We start from the raw sequence: 13,295 nt of genomic DNA on the forward strand, positions 1-13,295 counted from the left end.
AAATTCATCCTTGGTTGGAAAGAAGGATCTGTAATATTGGTCGTTAAGTTCACCTTTTTTTCCGCCCACTTCCATTTTTTTCTTTTCTATTTTTTTCTGAAGCTACCCCATTATTCCCGACAACTATTCGGTAGTGCTTTTTATGGTCCCTCATCCCACTGTAACATCTAGCGTACCCTTTTCTCCGAGACGGGTGGCGCCCCTAGGAGTTGCAACGGGTCAGTGAGGAACAACTCCACAATAACTCGTCCCATTTCTCGTTTATCCATACCTGCAACTGGTCGGCACTCCCAAGAGCCCTCAACCACCTCTCAACGAGCTGAAACCGAGGATAAAAACAACAACAACCTTTTAAAATTACAGTCAGTGAGTACCCGTTCCTCATTATTTTTCAATCTACTCAGAAATTTATTGGTATTGGACGAAGCGCACGATAGCCGATGACGAAGATGTCCGCGCGAACAATATACTTCTTCAGCTGATGGTGTATCACCCTTTATTCCCACATACTTCTATTTTGAGGCCTGGTTACCCTTAAGGCCGTACGAGTTAATGCTTACATGCGATTTTAGTAGCCCAGAAGAGAAAATTGCACGAAGCAAATTAGCACAGGCTATATTCAGGGGCGCAGCTAGGAATTAAGGCTAGCGGGGGTTTCAGGCGCAACTAAAAATGGGGGGCTTGAGGGTATTGCATACCCGCCAGGGTAAGCGGGAGGTGCGGAGGTCTTTCGCCGGAAAAAATTAAGATAAATGGTTCAAAATGGTGATTTTTACGGTCTTCTGAGGGATATTTTATCAATCCTCACACTATTCTATAAGCAATATTAATCCAATTCAGTAAAATAGATTTAACTTAAAAATTTCTGTGAGCTCTGGGGGGGTCTTATCCCCCAAACCCCCCCCCCCTCGCTGTGCCACTGGCTCTATTAATTGTATGTATATGCATTATGCATTCGCACAAGTTACAAGTTACACAGAGCATTTTTGAGTTCATTCACGCGTTCATATATTTAGACATTAGCTCAAACGGGTTGATGCACTGAGTAACCAGGCCTTCGGGGGATATTTATCGATGCCGACGAATCGCCTTCACCTGAACCTTTATTGCTGTAGCTCCTGACTATTCTCCATCCTTAGGTACCTTTTAACTTCACAGCCCAGCGGCGTATGTAAATGGAATCTTTCGTCAGCCAAGATCAATGAGGTGTTTAATTATTCACTTTAAAATACGGTTTATCCATTGCGTTTTATGTATAAAATATATTTTAAATTTAAGGAATGAAGGAAGTACGATAGTGCAAGTATGTGGATGAGAAGTACCAATATGGCTATAAGGAGCGGCAGGAGATATGCCAAACGTTTCCTGATTACGATGGCGGCGGGGAATGCTCCCCCCTCCCTCATAGTATACGCTCCAGTCTCAGACGTGGTTTTTCCCAGGGTCTTCTTCCCTGAATCTGGTTTCCAACGAAGTATTTTTTTTCATTTTTAACTGTATCCAACTACAGCACTCCTTCATAATTCTCCTATTGCCGTCAATTTTTTCAAATCGTCATATGTTTCAAGTCAGCACCAATGTAGATAACCTGCATTTAAATTAAATAGAAATTTTTTTATTTATCTTCATCGCTCCGAAAACAGCTCATGTAGGCCTTTACCTTGGGGGGTAATTCGAATGAATAACAGCGTAAAACAATTACAAACACTCATACCTTGGAAAGGGGAAACCAAGCCAGGGGGCCTTGAATCCGTGACCTCCAGCTTGGCAGGCATTACCCCGCCGACACCGAGGCTGAAAAATTTAAACATTGTTTCTCATTTTTGCGATACATCGGATTTGACTGGCTTAATGGCAGTCAAAATTATTCACGAAGCATTTCATTGCGTAAACAGTCAGTGGTAAATCGGTGATTTTGGATCGAATCCAGATCAAATTAATACATTTCCCCCTCTGTAGTGATTGATCGCTATTTGGTACACCTACAATGTCAAGTACATGCAGAGGGACGGAATTAGGGTGGGGGTTTACAGAGGTCACGACCCCCCTCCCCGAAATTTATCAAATTTTTAAAATTATTATTAGTTTAATATGAAATATTTCTAAACCTGCCGCGTGAACGGCGGTGAAATATACAAGAATTGCCATGAGAAAAAATTCCCCTGGACCGGGAATCGAACCACGGACCTTTGGCTTTCCGGGCCACTGCGCAGACCACTACGCTATCCAGGTTCTTTAATTCTCATGGCAATTATACCGAGGCTCATGGTACTAGGTGTTAGGCCCTCGCGGTCCATCAAGGATGGCAACGCGAGGGAGAAAGGACTTCCAAGAAGCCACAACCGGTTGAGAGCCTCAAACCTGCGCTAAAGCCGCGCAAAGCGGTATGTGAAATATTTCTAAACCTGCCGCGTGAACGGCGGTGAAATATACAAGAATTGCCATGAGAAAAAATTCCCCTGGACCGGGAATCGAACCACGGACCTAGTACCATGAGCCTCGGTATAATTGCCATGAGAATTAAAGAACCTGGATAGCGTAGTGGTCTGCGCAGTGGCCCGGAAAGCCAAAGGTCCGTGGTTCGATTCCCGGTCCAGGGGAATTTTTTCTCATGGCAATTCTTGTATATTAGTTTAATAGTTTTTGTATTCTTGTAAAGGGAGTGTAAATGCAAATGCATGGCTGCAAACAGTGGCGCCGACTCCATGGGGCCTGAGGGGGCCCGAGCCCCCTCTAAAATTTGTTATGGGTGTGGGGAAAAAATGTGCCAGGCTTGTCAATTTTCCTCGGAGTGTCCAGATATCGAGATTCGAGTTATCAGGGTTCTAATGTTGATGATATGACTCTTTTAAAATGCAAAAAAACTTTAAACTTACTACTTATAAAATTTATCGGGGCAAGATCCCCGGTTTGGGCCCCCCCAATATTTATTGTAAGTCGGCGTCCCTGGCTGCAAATCCCATACGTGAGAGAAGTATGAGTTATATTTTGTAATTGAGCGTAGTACACCCCACTATAAAAACGCCCCTCTCTCCCGGGGTGTTTTCCATACTCCCTGGACCCAGGTCATGACCCCCTTCCCGCCAAAATTTGATTCTGAATTCGCCCCTGTGCATGCAGACGATTTCGGGAAAATTAAGGCGCCTCCAAGTCGACGATAATTACCTAAATACCTTGTAAAAACGCTAAATCCACTTGTTATAGTAGATTCATTATCCTTAGCTCAAAAAATAAAAATTCTGGGTGTAAATTGAGCAACTCAATACTAAAGCGAATGGAATTGTTTTTACACCAACGAGGTTCGTGATCCAAAAAGATTACGCGCGATAAAAGCGTGACACATTATCATCATGTCCTTTGAAAGCCAGATAAACTCTCTCGGAATTCGTATTCTTGTGCATATTTTTCTGGCGAAAAAAATTTTTTCTCAATTACGCATCGACGTTATCACACGAAAAAAATATTTGAGCAAATCCTGGGATTTACGACACTTGGAGTGTCTCGGAATCGATATAGATACGTGCTGAAACTTAGTGCCTTTATACACCTCATGTGCAATTTTCTGGTATCACCAATGGGCTTCGTACCTACTTTTCGAAATATAATAACCAGAAAAACCCGGCAGACATTATAGTTATCGTTAATGGAGTGACCACAGCCCTAAAAAATGATCATTTCAAAAAACCTTCCATTGAGCGCCTATGCGTGACACAAGGATATTTATACTGAGATTTTTATGGTTGTATCATCAGTAGTTTGTACGTTGAGCACCAAAGTAAGAAATTTGGTGTGAAATATTTTGTTTGGCTTGAATGATTTGATAATTATGTGCTGAATTATTTTTTTGGTAGAATATTTCTTTCTTTGGTGTAGCTGTCTTGGTGCCTGGGTGCATAACTGCGTACAAAAACTCTTTTTATGTACGAAAAATCCACAGAGGAAAAATCATTCGCCTTGACCGGGATTCGAACCCGGATCCCTCGATTTCCGGCCGAGTGCTTTAGCCAGTTAGCCAGACCTGGACTGCTAGTCGCATCATATGCTCAGCAGTCCATACCACCTTGTCCGTTATAGTCCACAAATTTCCACAGGGGAGAATGACGCCTCGGTAGCTTAACTGGCTAAAGCACTCGGCCGGAATTCGAGGGATCCGGGTTCGAATCCCGGTCAAGGCGAATGATTTTTCCTCTGTGGATTTTTCGCACTATTTGTGCATTGCGGGTGACTCCGTAAAAAGTTATCACCGTGGCTAGTCCCGGTATACTTTCATAAGTCTTTTTATGTAATTATTCATAACATTTATGGGAAAATTGTACATGGTTAGAATGGTGCCACAATTATCAACACGATTCAAACGCAGTTTTGAATCGCATTGATAACTGTTTCGGGAAAAATGTTTTTTTTTTCTTCCGAATGTTCCCGTTTCCGAGTCGATTTCCTTAGTATTTTGATCGTCATCAGCGGTGTTAAAAATCAAAGAGATGTGATAACATGAAAACCCGAGGCGAAAGTTTCGAGAGAATAGCGAATGGCATTGGAGAAAGGGAAGTGTTGGATTCCGTTCATCTTGGAAATACCCAAGGTTTCTTGGAACACTTGATGCGTCATCCATTATTCTCTACTTTTCTACGTCTGCATTCACCTCCTTACACTGAGAAAAGCGTTGAAAACTGTTTTAGCCTGCAGAATAATACTGTTTCACAACACGTTTTGATGTAGGTATATTTCGATCTAAAAATTTTTTCCGTAAGATTCGACTTCGATTCTGTCATACGATACGATTTTACGATAGTATCTACATCTGCATCTACACAACACCCTGGGAGCCACCTCAAGAGTGTTTGGCAAGGGGTGATCAATCACCGACATGCAGCATGCAATATTATTCCCACATGCACACCAAACGGTAAAAAAAACGTTACGCATGCTAACAAATTATACTACCACATCTATACGAAGGCAAAACTTGCCAACAACTCATAAAGGTAATCTGCCAATAAAGCTAGAACACAGAGAACAAACTTTTATAACTACTAAGAAAATTCAGAAACATGCATTAATGAATATATAAGTTAGAAGGCTACACTACAGGTCATCTAATCTATTTGTGAGTTCTTACGCTGCCGTTATAGTCTCTTATTGATCGTGGAAAAAACTATATTCTGAATCCATCAGTTCTACACTCGATCTCTCGTATTTTATTTTTATGATCTTATCTACAGTAATATGCTAGCGTTCGTAAATCATGGCTAACTTGGTTGGAAAATACACTGATCTTGAATTTAAATAATAGGTTAAGTCTATTTTTTAGTTCATTTTGACAGAGATTCCCATCCGACTTTATCCATGAGGCGAGTAACACTAACAAGACTATCGTAACGACTTTTCACGTACCTGGCAGATTTTCTCTGCATAGGTTCTAACGGTTTTAAGCCTAGTTTTTTTTAGCAACAAAGACTGATCTATTATCTTGCTGTGGAAATGTAGGAATAGCTGTAATTATTAACATAAATCTGAAGCATGGAAATGGCACAAGAAAACATTCTTATAGATATTCCACTAAAGTTATCGCGCCGTTAGTGAAAAAATTGAAACATGCGTTTACATATCTTCACTTTATACTTAGATTATCTAACGATTTGATCGTTGGATTATTCTTCCTCATAGAATAATCCTCCAAGATCGTTAGAACATTAATGGCTTGCCAGGTTTCGCTTATAGTAGGGTCCTCTTCGCTTTTATAGCGTTGAGGTGTTTTTCCCCGTCCCGTTCCTTCCGCTCCTATCCGGTCCCAGAGGCGTCGAAGGGCTCCTATCGCGGTGGCACCTCTTTCCTTTTCCCTTCCTCTCCAGCCCCTCCCCGGGTGATCGGGCGTATAAGCCACTGGCTTGGTTCCCGGCCCCGGTGTGTTGTATCCTTGAAGGGTTCCCCTTGAACCCTCGTGTCCTTTGTATACTTAGATATGTTCCTTTAATAAACTAATTTTGCGCAAAGAAGTTACGACGTTATTGGTTTTTACAATAACTCTGACCGCACGAGACTTTCACCCTCAGGTTTTGCCAATCTCTCTCTCGGAAGCTACGAGGATCTGCAGTCTCATCAACTAGGTCACCGCTCTGTTCTTCTCACCGAATGGGAAACGCTTCGGAAATAGACCCGTGAATAACGACGTCGGAAGTACGCTGACAGGAGCATGGTGCAATTAAATCGACCTTCGTTTTGTGAGCGACCAGACAAGAATGACTAAGGTGAGGTGACGGTTCATCTTCTTGACAGAGAAATCCTTTTTTCCTTGTCTCAAAAATAAAAAAAATGCTCGCCCAGTTAGAACCGATGAGACTGCATATCGATGGTTAAGTTCTAACAACTCGTATCTCAAAAATAGCAACTTTTCAGGAGATCAAAAAAAAAACGATTTATTTTTTTTAATGGTATATAATTTTAATTGAAATTAAAAACCAAAAATACATAAAACTGAAAAAGAAGCGTACGTTTGCAAAGAAAGAGTTGTTTTTTGCTTGAATTTTATTTTTCATTAACAGTATCAGCAGTATTAACTCAGACCAACCAAATTTTGAGATACGTGTTGTTAGAACTCCGCCATCGATATACGAGGCCCAATTCCATTCCATTGAATGCCGATTTCTGTTGCCACTTTGGTCGCATTTTAACGGTTTTCAAAAATGTCCGCGGCGCGGTAATAAGTGCAATGCGATCCACTTTTTCCAATATTTTGCAGCATAATGTTTATCATTGCGAGGAATAGCATTAAAAACTAATGAACTTCATAGATCACATCATCATGCGTATAAATTTCGGTTAATACCCCTATTTATACCTTATTTCCCCATGAAACTCCGATCAATTTATTCGTCAGTGACACTAGTGGCGACTTTTGTAAACCCATTTAAATGCGCGGTGGGTGACAACACATTTAGAGGCCGACTTGAGGATAGTCTTGTTTAATATTTGTGGATTTGAGTGGTGGAGTGGTGACGGTCTATCTTCTTGACAGAGATATTCTTTTTTCGTGTTCATCTACATCTACATAATACCGTGCGAGCCACCTCTAGGGTGTTTGGCAGGGGGTGATCAATCACCAGCATGCAGCATGCATTTGGACTCCCACATGCACAACACACCGTCCAAAAAACGTCCCGTATACTAACGAACTATACTACTATATGCTGTTAGAAACAATAATTGAATTAAGAAACATGCATTAATTTTTACATAGGTTAGTAGGCTACAGTACAAGTCATGCAATCTATTTACGAGTTCTATTGCTGCCGTTACAATCTCTTATTGATCGTGGAAAAAATGACATTCGGAATCTGTCTGTTCTACAATCTATCTCTCTTATTTTATTTACATGATCTGATCTTCCGTAGTATGTTGGAGTTGGAGCAATGCAGCTCGCTCTGTCACAACCCCGCCAAGGGGACAGCGTTTTTGTATGCCCCACAGTTCCGCACAGCTACAGTTCAGAAATAATTTACTGTTGTTGCTCAAAGCTATGGAACGATTTGCCGAAACAGGTAAAAGACCGTGCATCACAGGAAATATTTAAGAAAAGTATAGTCACCCATCTACTTTCTTGCTACCCATGAACACTGATCACGTAATTTAATAATCATTTATCTGCTCATTGACGTGATTAATGCCTATTGTTGTGTTAGAAGTAGTAATCTAGTTCTTATTTCATTCGTTAAGCTAAATTTCCTTTTTTTAGGTTGTGTTATTTATTTCTTGGTATGTTTAATGTTCGTTTTTCTGTTAGAAAAAGAAATTATTCTTTTCCAGTTTTACTGTGTTAATTCCAGTTTACTGTGTTAATTGTACTGCTCACCACTTTAAGAATTTCTATGTTCCAAAGGAGTTAAAACTCCTAGAGCATTAAATGAGTTAATTATAGTTATTATAAGGAGGGCCCCATCCGCGACCATCGAGAAAGAACCCCCGAAATGGTTGACAAAATCCACGATACGGTTTTTTAAGTGATAGACGAATGAAAGTGCGCGATATAGTAAATGCCACATGCATATGGCAATGCAAAATCGCTTTAATTTTCCACTAAAAATTAGACGTGAAAAAAATCTCGGCAAGACGGGTGCCGCGTTTGCTCAGAGTGGAGAATAAACGCAAACGTGTGGTCAACTCTGAGGCTGTTTTGGCGCCTTCCCGTCGCAATCATGAGGACTTTCCGCGTAGATACATAACTGTTCATGAAATATGGATTCATCACTACTCTACAGGGACAAATAACAGTCACAAAAATGTAATTTTGAAGGTTAAGGGGAGCCTCTCGGTGGTCGTGGCCAAACCCGTAGAAGAATGATATTTGTTGAAACTTTAATGCACTTTAATGCATTTTAATGGGGTTTCAAAATTTTCCACAACGCGACAATGACCGAAGGGCGATCAAGTTATTTTCAGTATTTGTATTCGCAAGGAATAGCATTGGAAAGTATGAATTAGATAGGATGTATCTTCAAAAATATAATATTTGGTTAACTGCTTCACCAATAGCTAACTTGTTATTGTAAAAATTCTTATCGCTGTGCCTGTCAGCGACACGATTGGCGACTATTGAAAATCTACGGTAATGCGTCGTCCGAGACAATTCTACCGGCGAGAGAAGCATCTTTTTTGGTATTCGTGTTCGTTTATTAGGGTGGTTTCCTATTATTTTTTTATTGCCTAAATCGAAAGATTATTACTCCTGGAGTACTCGTTTCACGCTTTTAGACTTTTTAATGACGATATCTATTTTTTGCAATTACATGAAAAGTGAGAATTTTCAAGCGCGCGAAAACGCGACGCCTAAGTATGAGTGCTGGGAAAACTCCATGTGACGTCATCCTGGTTCCCGCTGTCGCCGTGTGAGGTGACCTTGAGGCGAGGCTTTGAGCGCTGATACGATGCAGGCTGCTAGCAGGTAGCAGAGTACCCTGCTAGCAGTTAGCGCTTGGCTTGAATAACTATTATTATATCCTATCAAATGAAGGAAACTTTCCGGCCTTAGCCAGTTTTAATAGGTGATTATTAAGACATGTTTCCCTGAGTGCCTCATGCATGCATTGATAATCTCAGACGATGTAAAACTTCTATCTACTCGTATAGAAACTAGGTCCCTGTGACGTCACGTGGAGTGGCATCGCGTGGGCGCCAATCTGGACTTTTTCAAATGCGGTTAAAAATGACCATTAACATTCGTCTAAACTGGGATTTCTAAAACCAAATAATCTGTATATTATGAATACGCTAATGGAGGGTAACGAATCGCAATCATTGCCTTTAGTTTTCTTTGATGAAGGAAACTACCCTATTCAGATCCTATTTGCTGAATTGATAATTTGTTTGTTGGTGTTTATAATTTTTTAAAATTCACCGATCGGATAGGAGGGCGCTTGAGTTTTGAGTATATTTTTATTGGAAGGTGCTTTCCCCACAACTCGTCTTTTCTCTTGTCGAGGCCGATGAAGTAATTTATTATGTGATTTTCAATGCTCGCTTTAGTGGATATGGAAAAAAATGAAATAAAGGCGTTATGAAGTCGTTGAACTTTCTGATTTATGCCACCAGTTATATAATAATACCCAAATAAAACATTAACCTCAGTGCGGAAACAATAGCGCTTGAATTATTTCCTGCCGTAATCTTTCCTAGAATATTCCCAATTAGATTGAAAAGTCGTAGGGCAGCGGATGTTCTAATGAGGTAATTTAATGACATAAAAAACTGCCTTAGGAATGCACGTACTCTTCGCGACTTCTGGCATGCATACCTATTTGGGGTGGTTTGCACTACTTTTTCCCAGGAGCAAGGTCGTACGCGCTAAAGAAATGGTAATCGGACGGTTATCCCTATATGGTAATACGATGCATTCATCGTCTCTTCATGTCATTGCTCAACTGCAAAAAAAAGTTTCTGGTCATTCGGTTTGTATGGTAACTTGGCATGAGGTTTGGAGCGCTGCGATGAACAAATATTTACGTCCTACTATCGTCGCGAAACGCACAACAAAACCCCTTTTGTGTTAGGCTATTGGCGCAGGAATATATTGGAGCTTATATTTTTAACACGTTCCTTACGGATCGCGATAATATTAGTTTTTCTTGAGCAATGGGTTTGGGAAGGATAAAAGGAATTCTCGTTTTTACTATCGACTCATTGAATTTTGCCAATTTAATTATTTGTATTTTGTTCGTGTTTGAGGGTAGAATGTTAGGTAAACGAGGGAGAGGAAGGATGACGATTGGATTTTTTTTATACGGAATGAAAGGGAGTGCTGCGAACTGTGGAAGGAAGCCCAAGATAGAAGGGAAGACTACCAAAATACTTCTTAAATACTCCACGCAAACCTAACTTGATCTGTAAACTTAATCTCTTTAATAATACTTTAATATTAAAACTTATTAAAATATGTGTTCAACACTACAGTCTTTAGGGATTTTAAACAAATTGAATCTTAAGCATCAGTGTGTTTCTTATTAGACTGTGAATCATAGATCGCACAATTTAAGTGTAGGTAATCACTAAATAGGTGTTTTTCCTCCATATTCAGGATATGAAAGTTCTGCAAGATAAAACCCGCGTCGATTTTTTAATCGCGCGATCGTGTTAATGTCAATCTCCAATTAAACTATGAAAAAATTATCCTTATGATTATTTACATGCCTATCGGAAGTTGTAACTGTTACACGTATTCATAGAACCATGCAACACCAGAAATAATATTCTTGTGCGAGGAGGCGGTAGAGGACGGGGGTTCGGATAATAGAATTTTGGGGGTATGAACTGACATTACAGGGGGTGATTGGCATTCCTGGACAATTTTGATTATCATTAGCACTCGCTAACTCAAATTAAAAAATTTTCGCTACTGCTGCTACGTTATATTCTCGTAGCAAACTAACGCTAGCTGCAGCTAGCCCTGATACGGTTTCAATCAGGCATATATCCAGGGGGTGGGGTGGGCTTCGGGGGCTCCAGCTTCCACCCCGCCCCGAACATTTTTCCTTGTGGCAGCTTCTCGCAATAGAACTACTGAATAAACCACTTACCCAGGAGCATCTGGCCTCTGTCACTCCTTTTTTTCGATACAGTTGCATTTCATATACCTGCCAATATAACGGATAATGAATGGAACTTTCAGTACCATGCTAACGCTATTTATTTCCGACTATATGAAATGTATGGTTTCCTGAAGCATGCGATTTGATAAAATAACATCAGAATAGGAGACCCATATAACTCACAAGCAACGTACCTGGTTCCCTGATGAAAATAATAGTAGACGGACAGGTGGAAGAGAAGGACAGGGACGGCCTCGAATGAGTTTCATTGGGCAAGTTATAAAAGATGTTAAAAAGAAGTAATAAATCGCTATGAAAAGGCTAGCGGAATTGGAGAGCTACGTCAAACCAATCTTAGGAATATTGACTTATGATGATGATGATGTACCTGGTCCTCTGCAGTGGCGTAGCGAGGGGGTCCGAGGAGTCCTAACCGGCCCCCTCGAAATATAACAACACAATTTCTTTGCTTCATCATAAAAGAAAATATCGAACCATTTTAAATGAATGAACTAAAGATTTCTTTAAAAAACTGAATTTTTCCCCAGATCCCTTTGTTTTTGGACCCCCCTCCGAACGAAATTCCTGGCTACGCCACTGGTTCCAAGCGCAACGAACTGGTATATTTGCATGATAGAGGCTTGGTTTTGGTTTTATTTGAACTCCTCTCTTGAACAGCTTATCTGAATCCTTTTTTAATAGGCAGTCACTGGAGTCAATTTCTCCACGCTGCTATGGATAACCCGATGACTCAGTACGACACGGTTTCCTGTTTTCTCAAGCGTCGCGTCGCGCCAAGATCAAGTCGACCGCGTGCAAAAAGAGAGGGAAAGTCTTTCACCCGGGATAGAATGTTTTCGATCATTTTCCAATGTTGGGAGTCCCCAGGCAGATCCGGGAGAAACTGTAATGCAAAATATCCGAGACGGAATTTAATCAGGCAACGTATGGATACGAGGGTTGTCTGGATTTACGGATATTAACAAAGACGGATTTGGGGGGGGGGGGGGGGTTGCACGTGCCCTACCCCTAAAAAAATAAGCAAGGTTTTCAATACGGTCCCACTATCATTATACGTTCGTTATCTTTTGTTTGATCAGTAATAGAGTTAAATGTAGAGGGTACTTTAAAAGCTTTTCCTTCACACGAAAATTCAGGTATCAAAAGTTTTATTCCAAGTAGAATTTTAAAAAAGAGAGTAGCGAATCGAGATGGTATGACGCGAAAGTCAGAAAATCATGAAGGCGATAGAGAGTATGCCATGCATGAGGAATATGTCCCGTTCTGATTGATCGCGAGTAAATAATATAAAAATATAAGTTGTCTGTTACACTTATAATATCAACAGTTTTCTTTAATGTTTCATGAAAGAAAACTGCTGTCATTATATCTGCAACCTATCACTATTTTCATATGATTAAATTTTATATTAAAATAAGAACTATATTTCGCACAGTAATTTTTGAATGTTGTTCTTAATCCCAAATATGAGAGAAGCGTTTGCCTGTCAGACCCTGGTCAAACCCCCCAGAAAAAATCATGAATCCACCCTTTGATATGCATGAAACATTTGTGTTCTCTTTTTTAATTTTTGGGGATATTTATTTTTTGTATTATGGCCCATGGATACCTTGTTCCGGTGACTATTGTCATAAAAACGATTCCGTCTTTTTTGGTGACGTTCACTTTTTTAGGTGTTAGACGCACACTTTACCCTTATTTGGTTTTTACTTTGCGTAAAACCGTATACATAATAAGGGTGAAGCACTAGACTTCTCATCGTAAGGTTAAGGTTTTAAGTCCGGAGAGCCTAAGAAGACCCCATATGATACAGCAGCTTTTCCAATATGTTAAGCGAGTAATTCAGGGAATATTTTCAGTAGAGTAGAGCAAAATACGTCGTGTAAAATATGACGTGTAAAACATACTTTGCCTGTCTTCAGTCTGAATCACGCGATCATTTTTTCATGCCTATCGAGGGACAGCTCCAGCGATCGCTCCAATGATGACGGAAAAATGACCGTTCCTCTAGATTATTTTCAGGGATGGCTCCAGGGATGGAAATTCCATCCTTTTTTCCATCACCCGGGTCGTCCCTTTTTCTGTCACTGAAACCATCGCTGGCACCGTCTATCAGCCAACCAGAGCACAGGGGCACCGGAAAAGTGATCGCTCGAGTGATCATTTTTCTGAATCACACGGTCCCTCCCGCAGTCG

The 13,295-nt window shown here is 40.5% G+C and overlaps 1 protein-coding gene across 1 annotated transcript in view; it reads left to right on the top strand.

The window, feature by feature from the left end:
* The first annotated feature begins 341 nt into the window (after positions 1-341).
* Positions 342-13,295, top strand: part of LOC124166903 (ejaculatory bulb-specific protein 3-like) — a 56,969-nt gene continuing 44,015 nt past the window's right edge. Inside the window, exon 1 of the mRNA XM_046544612.1 lies at positions 342-366. The gene's annotated coding sequence lies outside the window, so the exon portion shown is untranslated. The remainder of the gene's footprint in view (positions 367-13,295) is intronic.

The sequence above is a fragment of the Ischnura elegans genome, chromosome 10 (genome assembly GCF_921293095.1).
Source record: "Ischnura elegans chromosome 10, ioIscEleg1.1, whole genome shotgun sequence".
Lineage (NCBI taxonomy): Eukaryota > Metazoa > Arthropoda > Insecta > Odonata > Coenagrionidae > Ischnura > Ischnura elegans.